The sequence below is a fragment of the Elephas maximus genome, chromosome 17 (genome assembly GCF_024166365.1).
Source record: "Elephas maximus indicus isolate mEleMax1 chromosome 17, mEleMax1 primary haplotype, whole genome shotgun sequence".
Classification (NCBI taxonomy): Eukaryota; Metazoa; Chordata; class Mammalia; order Proboscidea; family Elephantidae; genus Elephas; species Elephas maximus.
The window spans coordinates 7397093-7407574 of NC_064835.1; positions in this window are offsets into that span (position 1 = coordinate 7397093).

The following is a 10482-nucleotide window of genomic DNA, read 5'->3' on the forward strand; positions in this document are numbered from 1 at the left end:
ATGGCTTGGGTCAGGTGCACCTTAGTCCTCAAAGTAACATGTTTTCTTTTCAGCACTATAAAGAGGTCTTTTGCAGCAGATTTGCCCAATGCATTGTGTCATTTGATTTCTTCACTGCTACTTCCATGGGAGGTGATTGTGGATCCAAGTAAAATAAAGTCCTTGACAACTTCAATCTTTTCTCTGTTTCTCAGTTTATCATTTGGTCCAGTTGTGAGGATTTTTGTTTTCTTTATGTTGAGGTGTACACCATACAGAAGACTTTAGTCTTTGATCTTCAGTGTTTCAAATCCTCTTCACTTTCAGCAAGCAAGGCCATGTCATGTCATCTGCATATCGCAGATCTTTAATGAACCTCCCTCCAATCCTGATGCTGCGTTTTTCATCATATAGTCCAGCTTCTTGGATTATTTTCTCAGCATACAGATTGAATAAGTATGGTGAAACAATGCAACCCTGATGTACACCTTTTCTGATTTTTAACCATGCAATATCCCGTTGTTCTGTTCCAATAAGTGCTTCTTGGTCTATGTACAGTTTCCTCACGAGCACAATTAAGTGTTCTGGATTCCCATTCTTCAAAAAAAGAGGAAAGATCTGTGAAAAGTTAACAGACAAGGTTGTAGGTGAGAAGCATCTACTAAGTAGAGGAAAAGTCTAGGCAAATATATAAAAAAGCTGTTAAATGATTCCTATTGCACAGAATAGTTACCTTAAGAACCGGTTTATGCCCTGATACTAATAAATTAAAAGGAACTGATATAACATAATTGGAGACAGTGGTGGTTCAGTGGTAAAATTCTCATCTTCCATGCAGAAGACCTGGGTTTGATTCCCAGCTAATGCACCTCATGGGCAGCCACCACTCATCTGTCAGTGGGGGCTGGCGTGTTGCTATGATGTTAAACAGATCTCAGCAGAACTTCCAGCCTGTGATGGACGAGGAAAAAAGACCTGGCAACCTACTTCTGAAGATCAGCCAGGGAAAACCCTATGGATCACAATGGCCCAATCCACGACCAATCATGGGAAGGTACAAGACCCAACAAAAAAAACCAAACCTGTGGCCGCCGAGTCAATTCCAACTCATGGCAACCCTATAGCATTTTATTCCATCGTGCATGAGGTCACCGTTGAGTTGGGGGGCAAACAATAACAGCGACATATAATTCGTTATAAACTCAACTACATTTCAGAAAACATGCCTACACTTATATATCCAAACCAGATACCTACTATCACTGCTACCTTGTTCTTCTGAGTTTGGGTGGGAATGGGGGTGTAGGGAATCTCTGAATGCTAAATTTGCATATGATTTCACTTCGTATAAAAGGGTACCTTCTCTCTTCCTGCTCTTTTTTTACCTCTTTTCTATCATTTCAGAAACTGGAAGGACACTAATGTTTATTGAATGTTCACTATGTGCCAGTTACTTTGTGTAAGATATCTCGCTTGATTCTTTCAACAACTATTATTATTTCATGGAGGAGCAAATTACAGCTTGGAAAGGCTAAGTATCTTGGGCAGATCTGAATACAAAGCCCATGCTCTTTCCATTATGCCCTATTTTCTCAAAGCCTTTCTTTTTCCTTGATTACCAGCCTTTCTTGTGTGTGGTTAGCATAACCCATAACCCAGCCCGATGTGAGGTGTGACCAGCTTCAGCATGTACATGTGGGTTTCGTTTTTTGTTTTTTTTGGTCTGTTCCACAGATTCCATTCTAATCCAACTCAAGCCCAAGTCTTGGCTCAGTTTAAAGCCAAACAAAGCCAATGCCACTGCCTTCTTGCTGTGGAACCTGAGAGTGGTTTGGGCCTGCGAGTCATCCTATGGCACAAGCCCTTGTACTTAACCCCTACCCACCCAGACAGTAATACCCTGGCCCCAGACTGAAACTCTTCCCCTGGCTACTGCTGTAGACACACATATCTAATGATGACAGTGTGCACTATGGGTTAACATTTTGGTAAAGGAGGCTTTTTAATGGAGAAGGGGGAAAGATGAGGTGGGGAAGAGGGAGATAGTCTTGTCTGTTTCTCTTCCTCCCTTTGATGGCTGCCCTGGTCTTTGAAGTTGGGTAAACACACAGCATGGTGGGTGGGGATGCCAGCTGCCCAGACACCACTGGCAGAGGACTGAAGAGCTGTTGCCTCCCCTCCCCAGCATGGGAGGTGTACCCCATTGCAACACTTCTTCCCTGGGGTATTACAAATAGTAAACCCCAACCAGTGTACTGGTCATGAGGCCTTAAGCAGCAGCAACTCAGGACAAGGGATTTCTGGCTCCAGCATAGTCTTTCCAGCGGATTTTTCCCTCTTCAGATAACATCAGAAAAAGTGGGAAGACCCTCTGTCTTTTTCTTTCTGCTTCATCCTCCTTTCTCTACACCATCTCCTTTCCAAACTCTTTTGCATTTTCAGGGGCTGACCTCTTTATATCTTCCTTCTTCTCTATTAAAAGGAAAATCTCTACATAACCCGTTCATTCCACAAGCATTTGTTAAGCACCTACGGTATGCAATGGAATGTGCTAATGTTTGCTTTACAATAAGACTTAGAATGGTACCAAAAAAGTGAGCCATGGTAGCTGCATGGAAGGATAACAAAGAAGTAGGTAAAGGGCTATAAGTAGAATCCATTTGAGCTTTTCCTGCAGAGAAAAAAAGTCTTACAGGGGATAGCTTCCTACTGAAGCAGGCATCCCTAACGCTGCAAAGCATCCCAAAAATATAGGGCAATGTAACTGTCCAAAGCTCGGTCATCCAGATAATTTCTTTTATCCTCATAACTTCCCCATGAAGTAGCATTATAACATAGTGTGTCTACGACAATGGGCTCTAAGGTCAGACAGGCCTTAGTTCAAATGCCCAATCTTCCATAACTAGTAGTGCTACTTTGGACAACCCACTTTAAGGTCTCTCGTCTTCTCATTCCTAAAATTGAAAAATAAGAGTAAGTACTTCACAGTGTTGTTGTGAGGATTAATTGAGATAATGCAGGAAAAGCACTTCACATCCTGTCTAGCATTTGATAAATATCCCGTGAACAGAAAGAGTCTTGTCTAAGGTACAAAGAATAAGGGACTTACCCAAGGACCCAAACTGCTAGGGGCAGAGCAAAGCCTTGGGTTCTACAGCCTTTTGATTTCTAGGCCGGGACATCAGTTTGGACAATTTTAACACACTGCAGATTCTATTCATGGCTTTGGGAATGGTGGTACCTAGGATAATGAAGCCTCTGGGAATGGGGTGCTTTTATTTCACATTTTAAAAGCAAACAAACAAAAAAAAAACCTTCATAAATCATTTGAAGAAAAGCTGCATGTATTCACAGCTGCCCATGACAAAAACACCTCTGAGCAAAGCTTCTATTTGTCCCTTCCCAGTTGAATGTAAAGAGGGCTCATCCCAGGCAAATCTGTAAAGACCAAGAAGGTTCCTTTATCCCACCTCAGTGGTGAATGTCAGGTGTTCTCTCTCCTACATTTCCTTTTCAAAATAAGAAAGTACCTGCTGTCAGTCATTTATTCTTATTGGTAGATTGACTTCAGGGTGAATGAGCTTCTGTATACAGTGTGGCCTCAACCACATTTGTATTTTAAGTCTTTCATATGTGATTATAGGATCCACAGCTTTTTCTTCGTTAACATAAGTTTCAGGCATTAGCCGGGAGACAGAGAGAAATGAAAGAAGAGAACCCTGAATATCTTCTCTGCTTTCCTGAGACATTAGAAGAATTAACTGTGAGATGTCAAACTCTTTCCTCCAGACCAGTGGCTTGCTGGTTGGGGCGGGGGTGGTGTGGGGGGGCAGGAGAGTGGTATAGATTGAGTTCTGTCCTCCCCAAATTTATTTAGAAGTCATAACCCCTGGTACCTGTGAACATGACCTTGTTTGGAAATAATGTCTCTAAAGATGTTATCAGTTAACATGAATTCATACTGAAATAGAGTGGGTCCTGATACCATCTGAGTAAAAAAAAAAACCATTGCCGTTGTGTCGATTCTGACTTATAGCGACCCTATAGGACAGAGTAGAACTGCCCCATAGGGTTTCAAAGGAGTGCCTGGATTTGAACTGCTGACCTTTTGGTTAGCAGCCAAACTTTTAACCACTAAAAGGGTCCCAAACCCCAGTGCCATCGAGTTGATTCCGACTCATAGTTACCCCACAGGACAGAGTAGAACTGCCCCATAGAGTTTCCAAGGAGCACCTGGTGGATTTGAACTGCCGACCCTTTGGTTAGCAGCTGTAGCACTTAACCACTACGCCACCAGGGTTTCCTAAAAGACTGTCTTGTCAGGAGTGGGATACGATAATCCACCAGGGTAGTATCCTATAAAAGAGAAGAGACACACACAGAAGGAAGACAGCCATGCGAAGATGCACAGACACGCGAAGGAACGCCAAGGCATGCCTGAGGGTAGCAGAAGCTGGAAGAGACAAAGAAGAATCTTTTCCTAGAGTGGACAGAGATGCATGGCCCTGCCGAATCCCTCAATGTGGACTCCTGTGAGACAATAAATTCATGTTGTTTGGAGTCACCCAGTTTGAGGTAGTTTGTAATGGTAGACCTAGGAAACCAATACAGGTTGGATGGGAGTGGGGCTCTCAGAATCTCCATTACCACCCCACTCAAGCTCCCCGAGGAAACATACAGTATAAGTAAAATGAATGTGTTCGCCTTGCAATCAGAATTTCAGGACAAATCTTCAAATCCCACCTGAACAGGTTGCCATCCTTACACCTCTTCTTTATAGAAATTCTAGAACAGTCATTGTTCCAGACCCTCTCTGTGCCCTCTCCTCTTCCTTTCTTACCTGACTACAGATTAAGCACCTTTCTCCATTTTAGCATATGAACTTGAACAAATTACATAGCCTTTCTGATTCTCAAGTTCCCCAATTTTGAAATAAAAATAGCATCTCCCTCATTGAGAACAGTAAGAGTGATAGGAGATATTATATATAAGGCTCTTAGAACAGAGCCTGCACCTTGTGGACACTTAATAAATGCTTATTCATCCATTCCATTTGTCAGTCTGCCATTTGGCCAGTCATTAAAATAAACATTTATGTAAATATAACATCAGCCAGGCACTAAGGCAGCCACTGGAGATGCAATGATGAGCAAAATGTAGTACTCTCCTCATGAATTCTGTCAAGCACAGTGGTCCTCAACCCCAGATGTGTAGCACGGTCACTGGTACAGGGAGCTTTACCTGGACCCCACCCAGACATCCTAGCTTGGAAGTTCTGGGAAAGGAAACTGTTTTATTAAAAGCTCTGCTGATGTTCTGATGCACAGCCAATGGTGAGAATCACTCTGGGGATTAAAGCTTTTCTCTTCCCTTCCCCCCAAACTCCCTACAGTATTGATCTGGTTCTTTCCCTTCTTTCCTTCCACCCCAGGCAGACAGCGTAGTTTAAGTCTTCTGGTACATTCTTTGTTATTTTAGTTTGTATTTGTATTAGTTTCCTAGGGTTTCCCTAACAAAGTAGACAAACTGGGTGGATTAAAAACAGCAGAAATGTATTCTCTCATAGTTCTGGAGGTTAGAAGTCCAAAATCAAGGTGTCAGCAGGGCTGTGCTCCCTCAGAAGGCTTTAAGGAAGAATCCTTCCTTGCCTCTTTCCAGTTTTTGGTGGCAATCCGTGACATTCCTTGGCTTGTAAATGCATTATCCAACCTCTGCTTCCATTTTCACCTGGTTGTCTTCCCTCTGTGTGTGTTTGGGTTCAAATTTTCCTTTTCTTATAAGGACAGAAGTCATTGGATTTAGGACCCACCCTAATCTAATATGACTTTGTCTTAACTTGATTACATCTGCAAAGACCCTATTTTTCAAGTAAGTCCACATTTACAAATTCTGGGTGGACATGAATTTTGGGGGGACAGTATACATTCCAGCAGTGTTTAAGATTGTTGTGGTCACAATCTTTGCTGTCTTGCATCCTGGCACACATGACTCCACTGCCTGTATATTTCTATGTCTGGTGATGATGTTTATGATCAAGAGGTAAGTTTGTCATTGAGATAGGTCTTCACTGTTAGTAATGGTTATGCTATAGACTTAACTGCTGTCTGAATTAGAGCCACATTTTTTCTCTTATAGCTGTTAGTTGTCATTGAGTTGGCTCCAATTCATGGCTCCCTTATCTATAACAGAAGAAAATGTTACCCCATCTTGCGCCATTGTCATGATCGTTAGTATGCTTGACTCTGTTGTTGTGGCCACTGTGTGTTTTGAGTGCCTCCCAACCTAAGGGGCTCATCTTCCAGCATTATATTAGACATTATTCTGTTGTGATCTAAAGGGTTTTCATTGGTTAATTTTCAGAAGTAGGTTGCAAGGCCTTTTTTCCTAGTCTGTCTCAGTCTAGAAGCTCACTGAAACCTGTCCACCATGGATGACCGTGCTGATATTTGCAATACCAGTGGCATAGCTTCTAGCATCATACCAACATGTAAGCTACCACAGTACAACAAACTGACAGATGGGTAGTGGACAGTTTTTTTACAATACCAGTGTTCCTTCTTGGTTCTTTACTCTCTGTCTTCAGCATCTACAACAGAGGCTTCCTTTGCTTTGTATTATTTAAAGTAACAAATTGTGGTAGTTTGGAATTCAAGTTTCCCACCCATATCAGGAGAGTTACTGGTTGGCAAGATGATATCTTTGGGTAGCAGAGGCCTTTGGAGTACCAAGTTCACACCAAGTGCTGTAATTATTATGATGATTTATCACTCAAAAAACCCTCGATAGTGCAACCAATTTCTTCAAAGATTCATTCAATTTAGCTCTGAATCAATACCAAGTGTTATCCAAAAGTCAAGTTCTGTTGTAAGACACTAGACCTAAGACTGATCAATAGACAGACAGATATGCTGACTATAGGCTGGTCAGTTCTAATTCTCAGCTGCTGATTTAAAAAAAAAAAAATAGAAAAAGGAAGGAAGAAAAAGGTTAAAATCTCTAGATTGGATGGAATGAGCTGAAGTGTTTTCAAATGGATTTGAGAAACTGAACAGTTCCCAGGCGGAAAGATAAAATGTGAATCTGCAGTCAGTCTGGCTTTCTGGCTCGCCTAACCTTTTTACTGCTGGATAATGAGGAATCAGCTATAATTTAGACACAGTATTCTTTTCACAGATTATATTGAGGTTATGGGGGGGTAGTAGAGAAAGAGGAAGGGGGAGAGACTCACTTGATAGGCTTGCATCATCTCTATCCAGCAGATGAGACTCTTGTGGCCTCCCCACGGGACACATCAGGGGAGTGTTGCCCTCTGTGTGTTGTTGTGACAAATTTGAAGTCAAGAGGGTGCTTGAATTGGATTTATTACAATTGGAAGAAAAGAAATTGTAATCTTTACAAGCCAATGACAGGGAGCCTTATAATAAGAGAATGAAGGATCCTTTCAAATTTAAAGCAAATTAGATAACTGGGGTTAAATCCTTCAGCAGAGATAGCATGCCTTCAGAGAGTTGCTCATATATTTGACATCCTTCCCCCACCACCCCACCCCAGGTTTTGCATTAACATTTAATTGTTTTTAGAACATATTTAATACTCTTATGGAGTGAAACTGCCCTTAAAAAGCCTATGACAAATGGATGGGAAAAGGGGGATCTGCCAAAAGAATTCACTAATCTATGTGCTAAGCCAGGGCTTACCTTCATTTGCTTCTATATCTGCAAGGAGCCTTATCAGGCCATCTGATCAACTACAAAGTCTCTAAGCAGGGACACTTTCAAACCATACAGGAAAGGGTGTCTCATTTTCAAATTTTTATGAAAGGAGATTTCCTAGCTCTTTAAGTTGCTTGTTCTGGTATTTAATCTCTGAGGAAGACGAGTAAATTCTGTTTTATGTCTAACTGAACTCTTGCCTTACAACTTAAGATCTTGTCTGTAGCTTGTTCTTTTTCTTTACCTCTAGTCCTTCAAAAACAGCCACTACTAACATTATTATGACCTGGGATATTGCCTGTAATTAGGCTTTACTCTCAATCATGTATCTTTCCATAATATCATTTAGTTTTTAAGGAAATGTATGGATCAGCATCCATATGTAATATGTGTAATGTATATGACCTCTTTAAAGTATTGAAGAGCAAAGACGTCACCTTGAAGACTAAGGTGTGCCTGACCCAAGCCATGGTGTTTTCAATCACATCATATGCATGTGAAAGCTGGACAATGAATAAGGAAGACGAAGAAGAATTGAAGCCTTTGAACTGTGGTGTTGGTGAAGAATATTGAATATACCATGGACTGTCAAAAGAACGTTTGTCTGTTTTAGAAGAAGTACAATCAGAATGCTCCTTAGAAGCAAGGATGGTGAGACTGAGTCTTACATACTTTGGACATGTTGTCAGAAGGGATCAGTCCCTGGAGAAGGACATCATGCTTAGCAAAGTACAGGGTCAGCGGAAAAGAGGAAGACCCTCAATGAGATGGATTGACACAGTGGCTGCAACAATGTGCTCAAGCATAACAACGATTGTAAGGATGGCGCAGGAGGGCAGTGTTTCATTCTGTTGTGTATAGGGTCGCTATGAGTCGGAACTGACTCGATGGCACCTAACAACAACAACAACATATCCCTCTTGCTATAGATCTATTGTTTCTGTTCCTCACCGGAACAGAAGGCATTACTACCACCATCCTTTAAATCTAGCTCTACATTCCTGCCCCCATTCTTGGCCATGATCTCAATCTCTTTGGAATTTATCTACTTCTTTTCTACTTTCCATGTCTATGTCTCTCAAGAAATGGGCAAAGTCATAAGAAAAAAGATTCTAGTTCTAATCTAGTCCTGGTCTGTGACTCACAGAAGACTAAATTAAGGAACTTGAACCCAATTCTGGCCACAGAATTAATAGGGTTTGAGAGCCCAAAGATTAAATAAACTAAATAGATGTCATTTTCCAGTTTTAGGGTTAGAACAGTGAGCAGATGGAAGTTCAAAGATTTTCTCTTCTAGCTCTGTGAGTATAAACAACAGTATATACCTTCTATCCAATGGTTTCAACACACCTTGTTATATCGATATCATTATCCTCATTGAGGAAGCAGAGCATGAGAGACATTAATTAGGAATTGTGCCTAAGTGGCTGTCTACTGTGGCAGCCAGAATTAGAGTCAAGGCTCTCTACTGCACAGACTATTTACTTTTCAGCCAGTTCATCCCAATGAGACCTCCCTTGCTCCTTTCACCAGCATCTCCCTTGAAACACAAATGGGCAAAGAAGACCCAGTCAGCTCTGGAATAGTAATTTCTATGCTTCTAAGAAAGGTCTCTCTGGAGATCCATCACGCCAAGTGGAGGTTTAGATGATACAAACATTTAAGTGCATATTGATTGCAGTCAGATACTGTACCCTGACCTGCATCACAAGTTCTGGACTGTATTTCTCTGGAATAGTGGCTTTTGATGTATTAACCTTCCACCAGCTCCCCATTGAACAGAGCGAAGGCCAAAATCAAAGGTTTGGACAGGGGCCAAAATTTCACGTGTTAAGCTGTGCCTGAGCTTGACCTTGAGAGTTTTGCGTTAACTTAATATTACTTCCGATTCTCTAAAGAATCCAAATAATTGGGCAGCCATCCTGCTTAATTCACTCTTAGTTTGTTATTCTTCTTTTAAAAATCAAGACTATGAGCAACCAAGGTGCCCATCAACAGATGAATAGATAAATAAATTATGGTATATTCATGCAATGGAATACTACGCATTGATAAAGAATGGTGATGAATCTGTGAAACATTTCATAACATGGAGGAATCTGGAAGGCATTATGCTGAGTGAAATTAGTCAGTTGCAAAAGGACAAATATTGTATAAGACCACTATTATAAGAACTTGAAAAATAGTTTAAACAGAGAAGAAAATATTCTTTGATGGTTATGGGGGCGGGGGGAGAGTGGGAGAAGGGTATTCACTAATTAGATAGCAGATAACTACTTTAGGTGATAGGAAAGACAACACACAATACAGGGGAGGTCAGCACAACTGGACTAAAACAAAGGCAAAGAAGTTTCCTGAATAAACTGAATGCTTTGAAGGCCAGTGTAGCAGGGGCCGGGGCTTGGGGACCATGTTTTCAGGGGACATCTAATTCAATTGCCATCATAAAATCTATTAAGAAAATATTCTGCATCCCACTTTGGAGAGTGGCATCTGGGGTCTTAAGCCCTAGCAAGCAGCCATCTAAGATACGTCAGTTGGTCTCAACCCACCTGGATCAAAGGAGAATGAAGAACACCAAGGACAGAAAGTAATTATGAGCCCAGGAGACAGAAAGGGCCACATAAACCAGAGACTGCATCAGCCTGAGACCAGAAGAGCTAGATGGTGCCCGGCTACAACCGATGACTGCCCTGACAGGGAACACAACAGAGAACCCCTGAGGGAACAGGAGAGCAGTGGGACCCAGACCCCACATTCTTGTAAAAAGACCAGACTTAATGGTCTGACT